Source organism: Cavia porcellus, unplaced genomic scaffold (assembly GCF_034190915.1).
Source record: "Cavia porcellus strain 051 isolate PalLab524CR breed Dunkin Hartley unplaced genomic scaffold, mCavPor4.1 scaffold_8, whole genome shotgun sequence".
Lineage (NCBI taxonomy): Eukaryota > Metazoa > Chordata > Mammalia > Rodentia > Caviidae > Cavia > Cavia porcellus.
In genome coordinates this window covers 41,533,085-41,546,667 of record NW_026947491.1, presented here as the reverse complement: position 1 = coordinate 41,546,667, position 13,583 = coordinate 41,533,085, and the positions used below count along the sequence as shown (strand labels likewise).

The 13,583-nt window shown below is 44.7% G+C and overlaps 1 protein-coding gene across 6 annotated transcripts in view; it reads left to right on the top strand.

Moving 5' to 3' along the window:
• The first annotated feature begins 6,040 nt into the window (after positions 1–6,040).
• Positions 6,041–13,583, top strand: part of Racgap1 (Rac GTPase activating protein 1) — a 34,831-nt gene continuing 27,288 nt past the window's right edge. For 3 of the 6 annotated variants that reach the window (XM_003475789.5, XM_013159522.3, XM_063254720.1), the window contains exon 1: positions 10,038–10,203. The gene's annotated coding sequence lies outside the window, so the exon portion shown is untranslated. Of the gene's footprint in view, positions 6,137–9,987; positions 10,204–13,583 lie in introns of those variants that run through there. The other 3 variants (XM_063254719.1, XM_063254721.1, XM_063254722.1) reach the window with 3 other exon arrangements.

Here is a 13,583-nt window from a genome sequence, read left to right as displayed (position 1 = left end):
GCAGTAGGGAGAGATTAGAAGCAGGAGAAAGGGCAGGGGTTTCCAGGGAAGAGGGGCTCCCAGGGACTCAGGGAAGCTCTGGCCTAAAGAACTGAGCAAGAAAAAGTGAAGCAGTGGTGGGGTGGCTGTGTTTACAGGGGCATGGTAGCTCCTACAGAGAACAAGAATTCAATGTAGTATGGGTAGGTCACTTTATCTACCTGTAGAGAGAGCCAGAGCCCAGTTTTTGAACTCAGAGCACCTTGCTGTCTGTCCCGGACCTCTGACTCCTCCTCCCTGTCTCTCCCTCCTCCCTTTGACTGCTGCCAGTAATTGCTCTCCATTTGGCAATTACTTAGCTCTTTAATTGCCCAAATGAGAGCAGCAGCCTAGGGTGGGGATGACTGGCGAGGAAAGTTAATGGACAAGGAAGTTTCTAGGGGAATGGATATGGACCTAGACCTGGAGCATGGTAGAGGACAATGGATTGGACATCTGGCCCCAGCTCCTGGATTCCTCTGCTAAGGTTCTTTTTGGAGGAAGTCCAGTACTTTTATTCTCAAATACCTTAGCATCTCTGATCCAATCACCACCATCAACTTTCTTCCTCCACTGTCATTGTCACTACCATCACATTGTGGCAGGGAGCTTCTGAGATAGCTCCTGTGGCCTCCAGGTATGTATGCAATTGTGTAATTCTATACCTTTGACCATGAGTTGTATTTAATGGACTGTTTCTTGTTAATAGACTCCAACAGAGGTGATGAGATGTTACTTCAAGATTAGGCTACACAAAGACTATGCCTTTCTTTTTGGATACTCTGTAACTCTTACAGAAGAAAGGCAGTTACCATGTTGTCAGCTCCCATGGAGAAATCCATGTGTTGAGGAATGGGGAGAGATCTTACACAACACCCAGTAAGGTCCAAGAACTTAAGAGGGGCTGAATCTTGCCAGCAGTTACTGGTGTGAGCATGGAAACAGATAGCCCTCTGGTTGAGACACCAGGTGACACTGCAATCCTTGGGATCACCTTGGTAGTAGCCTTGTGAGAGACCTTGAAACAGAAGCAACCAGATATATGAACTGTAGAAACTATGAGATAATAATGTGTTGTTTGGGCTGGGGATTTAGCTCAGTAGCATAAGCACCTGCCTTGCAAGCATGTGGTCGTAAGTTTGATCCCTGATACAAAATAATAATAGTAATAATAATAATAATAGTAATGTGTTGTTTTGAGTCACTAGATTTTGGGGATGATTTACTATGCAGCAATAGGTAATTAATACAGCCACCATTCACACCACCACCAACCTGAAACTTGCCTCATTAACATCACTGTCACCATCAACACCACTACATTCTCAAACTCATGGCCATTACTGCCATCTCAGCCATCATACTCTTGCCATGGTCACTGCCACTACTTTAAATTTAAATATGATGCTCATGGGGATCATCACCACTACGATCACTACTAGCATCCAACATATGGCAGGCCCTATGTTAATCCCAGCATTACACAGTTAGGGGAAATAGTCTATACCCTCAGACAGTCAGTTGGGGACTCTAAATAAGGAATCAAGACACATTTATACAAAGTGAACGGTAAGTCAAAATGTCTGTATTTCTTGTGGCTATGGGCCAGGACAGTAGAAAAATATCTTGGAGGAGAAGATTCCTAATTTTCCAAAGTATTCTTTATGTTAATTCATGAGAATCACCCCCTTTAACAGAGAAAACAAGATCTGAACAAGTTTAGCAAGATCTGAAGACCTGCCCAGGGGCTGGGGGTTCACTTGGTATGTAGAGCCCTTGTTTAGCATGCATGAGGCCCTGCATTTAATCCTTGGCACTGAAAGGAAAAAAACTCTGCCCAGTTTTCCAGCTCAGAGAGGCCTGGGACAGAGGCCTTGGCCCTTCAGTTTGGTGGCAGCAGGGTGGCATGATAGGATTGGAACACTGTCTCAGTTCCTTCCAACTGGTAGCAGTGGACAGGTTAGTCGACCTCTGTGTCAGTTTTAACCTACTTTTCAGGCTGTGTGGAGACAGACGTCATGAAAAACACTACATGGGCCCTGGGGCACGTAGCCTTGTGATTGATGTTAATTCCATCCCCAAGCCCCTCCTCCCACTCCTCCTAGCACCTTGTCCCTCATTGTATCCGAAAGGCCTGCCACACTACACAGTATCTCCAGGGGTACTGTCCACATGAGGACACAAGAGTCAGAAGAGTTAGGAAGGACATAGTGACCAGCTACTTCAGTTTGTTTGTGTGGACTGGGGATCCAACCCAGGGCCTTCACACTGTCTACCTCCCACTGTCTCTTTTATTTGTTCAGACCAGGTCTTGCTGAGTTGCCCAGATTGCTCAAATTTCTGATCCTCCTGACTCTGCCTTCAAGAGTGCTGGGATGTTGGGCGCAGGCGCTCAACATACCATACCCCAGCCGGGACTAAGGACCACGCCAGCTTCCGCAATGCGCTACGTTCCTCTTTAAATTAGCCAACCCGTGCGCACCCCGCGCTCACTCCGTACTCTGTGACAACTCCTGATTGGCCACAGCTGGATATAGTAGCCAGAGCCTGCATCCCATTCCCGCCCTGCTTCCTTGTGGCAGCCTGTGATTGGTCACGGCCAAATATATAAACCAGAGCCCGCGTAAATAAACTAGCAGTTAACTGTCGTCCACAAGAGCGTCTCCTGTCTCCTGTTTCATTGGGGAGCTGCGCCGGTCACTGGGATTACAGGCATGTGCCACCATACACTGCTGTGACCAGCTACCTCTAAAACTTGCCTTCTCCAAAGTCTTTCAGGATTGGTCTGAGGTGAGCTGACAGCTGCTTCTTGCAGTTTAGGACTATATGAGAAGAATGCCCAATGCATCATCAGGGAACTCACCCTGAATCCTTGCAATTGTTTACAACTTTCATATTCACGGGCTTGTCAATATTCACTCCCTTCCTAGGACACAGATCTTATTATTTGCTTTATCCCTATTTAAAAATGAATAAATAGAAGTTGATGGGTTAAGTGACTGAAGCAATGAGTGTTTAGCTGGCCCTAGGTCTCAGGATGCCAAATGCTATGTTCTCTATACCTACTGCCTGTGGCTATACTATACTGCCCTGTGGCTTACAGAGGCTTGGTGACTTGCCTGGGCTTGGAAACCACAGGGATTTGAACTCAGGCCTCCTCTCCAGGCCCTAGAGCAGTATTCTTTCTGCTCCATCACCCTGCCCAAGGGAGGAAAACTGCTGCAGGAAACAAGTTAGGGAGTGGAAAGGGAGAAATTATGGGCGAGAGGGGGAGGGTAGTGGGAAGCCTGTAGGTGACTGTGGAAGTCAGGGTCCATATGAAGATGGAAGGGACACCAGGGTCCCCAGTTGGCTAGGGTTGAGCCCATCCCGCCTCACTCTGTCAGGCCTGGGGCTGCAGGCTGCCAGTGCTCCTTCATCAGGAACCCTGGAGAGCTTGAAATCAAATATTCCTCCTCCCCTGCTCAGACAGCCTTATTGCCATTGACAGCAAATGTATTGCTCTAATCTTTTCTCATTTTGTCAGGATGGGCTCCATTCTGACCTCCCTCCTAGCCTTGAAGGCTTCACAGTGGTGAGAGGGAGACACTGGGAGCTGGAGGAGGAGGTGGGAGGGAGGGGCAGGGGTTGGGCTGTCAATGGGACAGCTGCAGTGACCCCAGACTTGAAAGAACCTTGTATGTAGAATCCTGTCTGGAAGCTCCCCAGAATGTAGAGTGTTTTCCAGGAAAAGTCAGCCCTGCTAGAGCACCATGACCAAGCATCTGGGTGTGGATGTAGATGGGAAAGTCTTGGTGGGCAGTGAGGAAACAGACTCTGCAGTGCAGACAGGCCTGGTGTGTGTGTGTGTGTGTGTGTGTGTGTGTGTGTGTGTGTGTGGCCTGCCAGCCTGTCCTACTGTCCTCTGCTGCCCAGAGCAGCAGTTCCTTTGGTTGTCTTTCCTTCTGGTCTTCTCTGCTTAATAGCACACACATGACAAACCTCAGAAAGGCATCATGGAAGGTCAAACATGTAGGAGGGTGAGAGGAACAGGTCTGAGAGTACCTAGTCTAAGCAGAGGGACAGGGTAAAACAGTGATTGTGGAAAGGAATCTGCAGCTCAGAGCCAGCTGGGGGTGCTTGAAAGAGGACAGGCAGATGAGTGGAACTTGCTCAGAGAGGAGACAGGTGCCATACCTAGAATGGAGGGAGGCAGGTGGAGTTTGAACTCTGGCTGAAGAGGTAGGAGGGCAGTGCTGGAGATCCTGGTCCTTCTTTATTTGTTCAATTAAAAAAAGACCCTCTTGAACCTGTGGGGTGTGTGGGTGTGCTAGTCACTGTATCTCTCAAGATAGGCTAGAGACCCTGTGTCACATCATCATAAGCATCTATCTTTTGGGTGCACCTTCAAGTTGGGCTGGAAAGGTCTTTGGGTTCTGACCGTTTACTAGCAAGAGAGAGCCTCAACATGTCAGGTATGTATGTGCTTAAGCACTGGTTTTTCTTCATGGCTCTCTGGTTCCTCCCAGGAGAATTCTTGATAAAAGTGGCTGAGTTGCTAGGGACTTAGCTCAGCAGTACAAGCATGAGGTTATGAGTTCAATTTCCCCGTACCAAAAAAACAAAACAAAACAAAACAAAACAAAACAGGAGTGGCTGAGTTGGATCAGTTTCAGCAGGGTGGGGCAGGGAGAAGGAGGAGGTACTGGCCACTTAGGTCATCCCCTCTAGCCAGGAGCTGTTGCCAGACAGATTTGGTCCTGCATGTTGTCAAAGGCCTTCTCATAATTATTCCCTTTTTAGACAAACCTCCCTACTGGGTGTGACCTTCCCTTCTCAGATTTGTCCCTGATGACCTCCACCTTTAGAAAGGCTTCCCTGACTCTGTGTGTCCCTGTATATTTTCAGTGTTCCCAAGATTTGCATGAAGTCTATGGCCTTACTGGCCTTGCTATCTCATTTTCTTCTCTTAGTTCCTTCTCCCCTCCCCTAGTACTGACGCTTGAACCTAGGGGAGTTCTACCATCATTATGCTGCACCCCCAGCCATTTTTATTTTTTATCTTTACTTATTTTTAATTATTTTTGAAAGGGTTTTGGCCCAGACAGGACACTGTAGCCAGGAAAGCCTCAACCGGAAGCAAGAAGCCCCTATCTCCCCTGCCCCTAGGAATTTACCTGTGATGCCATCTTCCCGCCCCTGGAAATTTGCATATGGCGCCAAACCTAGGACCAATGGGCTACCTGTGCATCCCTAATGCCCGCCTTAGGTTCCACCCCAAACCGAGGCTCTGTACATAACCCCACACCAAGTGTCCGCCTGAGAGATCGCTGGTCTCCAGCGGTGGGGCGAGCGGGTCATCTCTCTCCGTGTTCTCAGAATAAAGGCCGCTTTTTATTTTATACTTTTCATCTTTTGGAAATAATCTTAGCAATTTAAAATTTTGAGACAAAATTTCATTAATTTACTCATGTGTGTCTTGAATTTGGGATCTTCCTGCCTCAGCCTCTCAAGTAGCTGGGATTTTAGGTGTGTGACATGGCACCAGGCTCTTCTCTCAGTCCTGTCTGTCTGTTGATAACTGAGGTGACATTTGAGAACCTATGCTGCTGTCTCTAAGGTCTAATCAGACAAAGGAAGACAGCAAGACACAAAATAAGACTTTTGGAACACTTACTTACTTAGGCACTGTGTTAACGAGTTTTTGCAAACACTTTTATTTCTCTTCCCAATAGTCCTTTATCATTTCCTATTGCTATCATCATTATTTAATAGAAAAATGAAGGCACAGAGGTCAGGTTGCCCATCACCCAGGTGATAAGTGGTGGAAACAGATCTTGAACCAGTTACTACTATAACTTCAGAGTCCATGGAATTAACCACTATGCTTATTGTTGAGAATTAGGAATGAAATCTTTGGCTCACTAGTGCCTCAAAATCACAGTTCATTTATTTGAGCTGGTGTTAAGACCTTGCACACTGCTCTCTCAAAATCGCCTCCAGCTTACTTCTTAAATTCTCAACAGGGTCGCAGCACCTCAGTCACATCAGGATGGACTCCCCACTTCTGGTGACACAGCGGCCTACTTCACTTCCCAGTTTCCTCCCTGGGTTTTGTTCCAGAGGCCCCTGCTTTGAGGTACTCTCCGGATTTCCAGTGGGTGGCGCTGGGTTCTCCGCCACCCTGGAGCACAGCTGGGTCCTGACACTCTGCGGGGTCTGCAGGTCTGCATAACGACCTTGGGGGTGGGGTGGCGCACCCTGGACACCGAAGGGCCGGAAGTCAGCTGGGTTACTTGACAGAGGGAAGAATGACCCTGGAATGGAGGCAGGGAGTGAGATCTCCCACCCCCTACTCCCCCCCCCCCCACTGTCCCGAAAAGGAACGAAAGCAAAAGCCCTGCTCAGGAAAGGAGAGAGGACAAACACCGGGCTGTCCTCCCCACAGCCTAGGGACCGCCGGTGACCGCTGCCCAGTGCTCCCAGCCCTGAGCCTGAAGCCCATTAGCGCCCCGCGCGCGGCGGCAGTGCTGCAGCTGGGGTCGCGCGGGGGCGCCGTCTCGCGTCACGGGCACCCGCGGTCTCCAAGGGCGCGTTTCAGCGTGCAGAAGCCCTTTCACAGCCGTCACCTCCCCGGCGCTTCGCCTTCGCCCGGCCACTGCATCTCTCCAGACGCGGGAGATTAAATAACCAAGCCAAAAGAGCTCACTCTAGAAAATGACAGAGCCAGGAATAGAACTCAAAGCTTTTTGGCACAAGATTGTTTGCTTTTCCCGGTACTGGAGTCTCTGAAGGTTTCCCTTCCCAGGCAACTAGTTTGCTCCCCACCCCTTGCTTTCTTCTCACTGAGCTGGTGCCTCAAGGAGTAAATGGTAGGTGTGCTTTGGGTGGAGGGAGATGTAGGAAAGGCTGATCCTGGGATACAGCTAGCATCCCACCTGTATAGGGCTAATTCTGGAGCTGCAAATATGGCAGTAAATGCAAGGATCATCTCTTGTTCTCTGGAAGTTTATAGCCAAATGGGGAAAATGCGGAATATTTGCTGAGTACTTACTGTGTGCCAGGAAGGATTTTTCATTTATTCCTTTCAACAGCCCTAGGAAATAGATATACACTGTAGAGGAGGAACGGGTTAAGGTAGAGCCATGAACAGTAGCTAGAGCATGGCTCACATCTGGTATCCCAGCTACTGGGGACGTTGAGGCAGGAAGATTGGAAGTTTGAGAGGTGCCTAGGAAACTTAGTGAGACATTGTTTTAAAAAAATTTTTTTCCCCAGGAATCCAACCATACACTTCCCAGGCAGGTGTTTGTACTGCTGAGCTATAGTCCCAGCTCCCAATTTTTTTTTTAAGGGATGAGGAGATAACTCAGTGAACTTCCCTAGTTCAATCCCCAGTACCACAAAACAAACAGCAACAACACAATAACTAGAAGAATCAGAAAGAAAACAGCAACAACAAAAATGAGGTGATGTGTATGAAAAGGAGAGGTTGGACTGCTCCTGCCTAAGAAAAGCAGCAAAGATATACATTGCACAGAAGGCTAAGAAGAATTTGGTGAGCTGAGGTGTTTGGGGCAGTTTGACCAGCAAGATGGAGCTCTGGGTGGGTACTGTACAAGGGTCAGGAAGTGCAACCATGGTCCTTTGGGAGAGCCTCCTTAAAGGTTCTGGTCTTTATGAAGGAGTTCATCCATGACTGTCTTTTCCATCTGTCCCATCTGTCCCCTCCTCATCTCCACTGCCACTGACCTGAACTGAGTCTCTCTTCTGATTATCCTCCATACCATTGCCCTCTCCCTACCCTTTCCCTTTGTGGGGATTGAACCCAGGGTGTCTTGCATTATAGGCAAGCACTTTACCACTGAACTAAATTCCCACCTCTATTTTAAAGTATGTTCTAAATCAGTCAGGTCAGCCCTACTCTTTCTATCTTGTCATTGAGTCTATTACAGGATAAAGTCCAATCTCTTCGTAGCCTGCTTACAGTTTATTCTGCTAGAATCTCCTCCTCAGACCCGTGCTGCAGAGGAAGTATCATATTTATAAATCCCCAACAGCAACTGAAATTGAAGTAAATGTTTCTCCAAAACCCAGAACCTTCATAAACTGTGCACTTGTGTTTTTATTAAACATACACTTGCCTCATTCCTCAGTGGTCACATGATCTTTCCATTACCAGGAATTTGCCACCCCCTTCTCTCCGATAAATTTCTTTTTGCACTTTGGGTTCCAGTTCAGATATCAGTCTCTGGGCTTTTCTAATACTCCCACTCTCAAGATAAGATTGATTGCTTCCTTGTCTGTACTCCTAAGGCACTTTACACAGATCTCTGTCCCAGTAGAGTGCTTATTTCATTGTATTATGGGTGTCTAAAGAGCTTAATGTACTACAATCAACAAATGCTCCTGACCCTGAAAAGTAGTTGGGAAGTTTAAATGGGACAGTATTTTTACAGTTAATATTTTCTTTCTTCATTCTTTTCCTAATAATACTAATAACAATCTGCATTTCAATTAACAAAGGATGAACTTCGATAGCATACCACACACTACTTTGATGGACCTAAGAATAAACCTGTGAGATATAGATGGTATTATTTCTAGTTTATAAATACAGGAAGTGAAGTACATAAGAGTTAAAAGTGATAAAGTAGGGGCAAGGGTGTAGTTTTGTGGTAGAGTATATGGGAGGTCCTGGGTTCAATCCCTAGCAGGCATACACACATAAAGTAATGGAGCTGGCTAAGTGATATGTTCACTATACAATAGTGCTTCAAACTGGGTGTGGTGGCACACACGTGTATTCCCAGCACTTAGTAGGCTAAGGAAAGAGGATTGCTGTGAGTTTGAGGTCAGCCTGTGCTATGTAGTGAGATCCTGTCTAAAAAAACAAAAACAAAAACAGTGCTGTAGCACTCTGTTAAAAGAGTCAAGTTTTCTGGTTAAAAAAATGTATGACTTAAAAAAGTCAACAATAAAATGTATATATTTTTGGTATATGTATCTTGCTACACACACACACACTGGGATGAGTAAATCAATCTAGTTAACATATCCTCCCCTTTTTGATGGTGAGAACACTCGCTCTCTTATGGTCACTCTGTTATAATTTCCTGAATTTAACTGCTGTAACTGAAATTTTATATCCTTTGACCAATATCTTCCCAACCTTTTATTAGGATCATATACTGCTTCTTGTATGCTCTGGTTAGCACAGTATTCTTTTTCCAAAGTGCAGGTGGTTACTCATTATTGAGTAGTAAAGTCATTGAGGTAGGACACCAACAAGGAAAAAACAGAAAAATATTTAGGATACATTACATGTAATAAGAATGTGCAAAATTCCCTGATACATAGTTGAATGTAAAATGCATTCCTCACAATGGGTCCAGATTTTTAAAAAGTTTGAAAGCCCCTGTACTGTCACAATGCCAAGTTCTAAATAATGTTTATTAAATTGAATTATGCTTTTATTTTGTTCCTTTGTTTCCTTAAGCTGTTTCCTCCATTGGTAGCTACTGAAAAGCAGAGATCACATCATTTTTATTTGTTTCCCAGCAGAATCCTTGCTATGAAGTTGGCACACAGTGTGTGTCAAATGGAAGACTACATAAATGTGTCAATGAAATAAGGGATAATAGTGCATATAGTTTAAAATGATTCTTGTGATTCTTGTTATACATCCTTCTGGAATTCTTCTTTTCTTGTTGTACAACGTGTCCTGACACTGTTCAGTTAATGGTCTCTAAGAGTACTATTTTCCAGCTTGGGGGAGATAATATAGGCATGATTCGTTAGTATTGTACTCAAGAAAACCAGCACTTGCCCTTTGTCAATATGGCATCCAAAACGACTTCAGGAAAGGGCGATGGAAGAACTGTTGACCTTAGTCAAAATGGCTTCCTCAGCGTCTCATTAACGGAATGCGCATGCTCAATTTCATTCCCTCTTCGCCCCGCTGCTCTGGCGCGTGCGTCCTAGCGTAGAAGAACGTGGGAGGAATAAGTTTCTCTGTGATTGGTTAAAGCAGGATTTCAAACCGGAGCTGGCGGCTCGGTGCTGCTCTGTCGTTGGGTGAGGCACGGAGTAAAGTGGAAGGCGGCCCAGGTGAGCCCCGGCTGACCCGGCAAAGGGAACGCTGGGGGCTGTGAGACTAGGGTCGTTTAACGCTGCCTTGTGGTAGAAAAGGGTGTTTCCAACGTGGTAAGTCTTGGGCACCGCGGGGGTCGGGGAGAAGGCCAGCAGCTGCAACCTTTCCATTGGGGCTTCTTTGGGGCGGGGGCTTTTTCTTAGCGTCCGTTTCGTGGGAAGTCGGGAGCGCCTAGACTAGTGATTTGGACTGAACCGGAGCGCCCCCCACCGCCCCAGGTGGCTTTCATTTAAATACAGAATGTGAAAGTAGGTGGGGTGCTTCCGCCTCCTTCCTGAGTTTTTGGAGGAACTTGGCGGTTCTAGGGTGTGTCTATCTAAGAGGGGCCCGGCAGCCTGAAGTGGAGCCCCTCACCCTTTCCAGCTGTGTCTCTTTAGGTGTACTAGGGACTGGACTCCAGTAACATCTTGCCCTTCCCATCCTAATTCTTAGCCTTAGTCTTTGCGACGCTTATTTTTACATTTTCACATATCTTAATCGTATCTCATTCGTCTGCGAAGGGTGGAATGGGTGGAAAGATAAGCCTTAAAAACGATACTAGTTTTTAATATGTCTGGGACATACGCTTTTTGAGTTTTTGCAAATGCTTAGAGGAGGTGTCTTTCCTTTAGCGTAATCATTCAACAGGTGTTTAATTACAAAGTATAAGTGGAAGACATCTTATTTGGCCTTTCAAAGGAGAGTGCACTTTATTTGGGGATGACAGAATTTGGAAAAAAAAAAAAAAAAAACTAGTGAATCTGGTAAGGCCTGTCCACGGTTTGGGAGTACTGGTACATTAATACAGCCTCCCCGCAGTCGGGAATCGAACTCAGAGCTTTGTGCTTGCCAGGCAGGCACTGTGCTACTGACTACACCTTGGCCCCTAATACAGCGTTTTTTTTTTTGTTTTTTTTTTTTTTTTTGTCTTTTTCGTTTTTATCGGTACCCGGGATCGAACTCAGGACTGCCTGCTTGCAAGGCAGGCGCTTATGCCGCTGAGCTAAATCCCCAGCCCCCTAATACAGCCTTTTAATGAAATCTATTGGCAGTATTTACTAAGAGCTATACAAGTTTTTACATTCTGGTAAAAACTGGAAATGTATTGTAAGGAACAAGGTAACGTGGAGTAAAATACTGTCCATAAGGGTGTTTACTCATCATTGAATATTTATTAGTTGTTTATCAAGTGCCAGGCACTGTTCTAGGCACAGGGACTTAATGAACAAAACAGACAAAAATTGTTGACCTTCTTGGAATTTAAACTGTTGAGAAGACAGATAATAAACGAAGCAAATAGGTATATTATGTGAAAATAAGTGCTTTAAAGCCTAATAAAGCTGGAAAGTGTTAGGGAAAAGGCTGATGTGTGAGTCAAGATTTGGAAGAAGCAGGGGATTGACCCTGCAAGAAATACCAGAAGGGGCCAGAGCTATTGCTCAGCAGCACAAGCACCTGCCTGGTAAACACAAGGTCCTGAGTTCAGTTCCCAGCACCAAAATAAATAAATATAAGAAAAAGAAAAAAATCCCACAAATAGCAGTAGATACTAGTCGTTCATTAATTCTCAACCTAATGCTTATTGGAAACCCGATAATAAAAAGCAAACCAGAAAATTGTATATATGAGTGTGTAATGGGGAACAGTTAGGTTTGGAGATAACTGTAGTTGGGTAGGGTGATGAGGTTTTAGTTTCTCTCTTTTAAAAAATCGTTTTTGAACATAGAAAATTAACATTGAGGCAGATTTTATATCTGCCAAATGAGTTTTGTAGATGATAGAGGTTATTTTGGAATGAAATGGTTAGGGAAAGCGTCAGTGAATTGCTAAGACTTATTCTAGGCATTGAAGAACGGAAGAGTTACAAGAATGGAAGAATTTACAGTGGGGAAAATGGGCAATAAATGTAAAATCCTAGTTCATTTTCGTTTTTTAGTCTTTATTTTCTTTTTCTTTCTTTCTTCCTTTTTCTTTCTTTTTTTTTTGAAACGGGGTCTTACTGTGTAGTTCAGGCTGGTCCTAAACTCGCTAAACTTACTATGTAGCCCAGGCTGGCCTGGAACTCGAAGCAATCCTTGTACCTCAGCCCCTCAAGACGGCTGGCATTACAGGCATGTGCTACCACGCCTGGCAGTTTTGGTTCATTTTGGATAAAGGGTTATTTTCTCTTTGTGTAATTTATTTGTTTATAATAATATTTGGCCTCCAGGTTCCTTCTCCTTACTCTTTGGGTAGAGGCTTATAATATGTTGAAATTGAAGCCAGATATCTGGGGACAAGAATTATTCTGAAATGCTTTTGAAGCTTAGTAAAGAATCTTAGTATATCCTCTATCTTAATGATGACACACCGATTAGAACTTTCAGTGATACAAATGCCCACTGTGGCATGCTGTGGGTTCACCACCACTGCTCTATTTGAATGGTTATCCTTGGCAGCGGGAAACCTATATTGTCGATTTATTGGGAATCTCCAGATTAGCAATGTTTATGTTATGTTTTTCATTGAAGTGCTTTGCTGAAAAACTCAAGCAATCTTCCATTACTTTGTCTTACAATATTTAATACCCTTGATACATCTAAAAACCTGATGTATAAGTCTTTTAATGTTATTCGTAGGAGGAGGAAGAAGAGTATTGAGACTTCACCAGGGTACCCTGCAGTAAGAACTGTTCTGTAATAGTCTGTTATTCTGAAAGACTATCTTGTCTCTTGACTGAGTGGTTGAAATTAAATTGGGGGCTCAGAGCAATCACGGCAAGCTGAAACACTTTCATGGTGGTGCCAGATTGTTCCCTTAGGGATACTCACAGATTGGGAATCTGTAACATAGTGACTTCTCCACCTCTGGGGCTCCCCATCAATAACAGCTGAGATTTTATAGTACCTTTTTGTTTAAAGTGCTCCGCAAACTGATTTCCTTGCTACACAAAGCAATCATTTGAGCTTTCCCGAAAGACAGAAGCCTCTGCTGTGGAAAGTGACAGCTGTTTTACAGCTGCAGAGCAGCTCGCTACAGTATGACTTTGGTTTTGCTTCCTTACACATTAGTGTATCTTCTAGCTATGGAGCTAAATAATAAAGAAGGAGAAAATAAACACAAGGGTGAAAACGTCACCCAGGAGGGAAATTAAGACCATTCTCAGTTGATGTTGAATTGGTTGAGTAAATTTTAGCTTTTCAAGTTACAAATTTGGCTTCTATATCAAGAGTTAGTGGTAGTGCAGAAAGATATTTTTGTCACCTATAAATAATTCCTGAGATTCATTTCTGTAGAATGTTAATAAAAATATATGGTCTCCTAGACTATAAAAAGAATTATATTTTGCTAGAGCTGTTTTTGGATTACCCTAAGTAAACCTATATTGGAGGCAAAAAATAACTCTTGAGAAGCAACTAAGACTCATCTAGGACAACTTGTTGAAGAGCCTCGACCTGGTCAATTTTGCTATCTT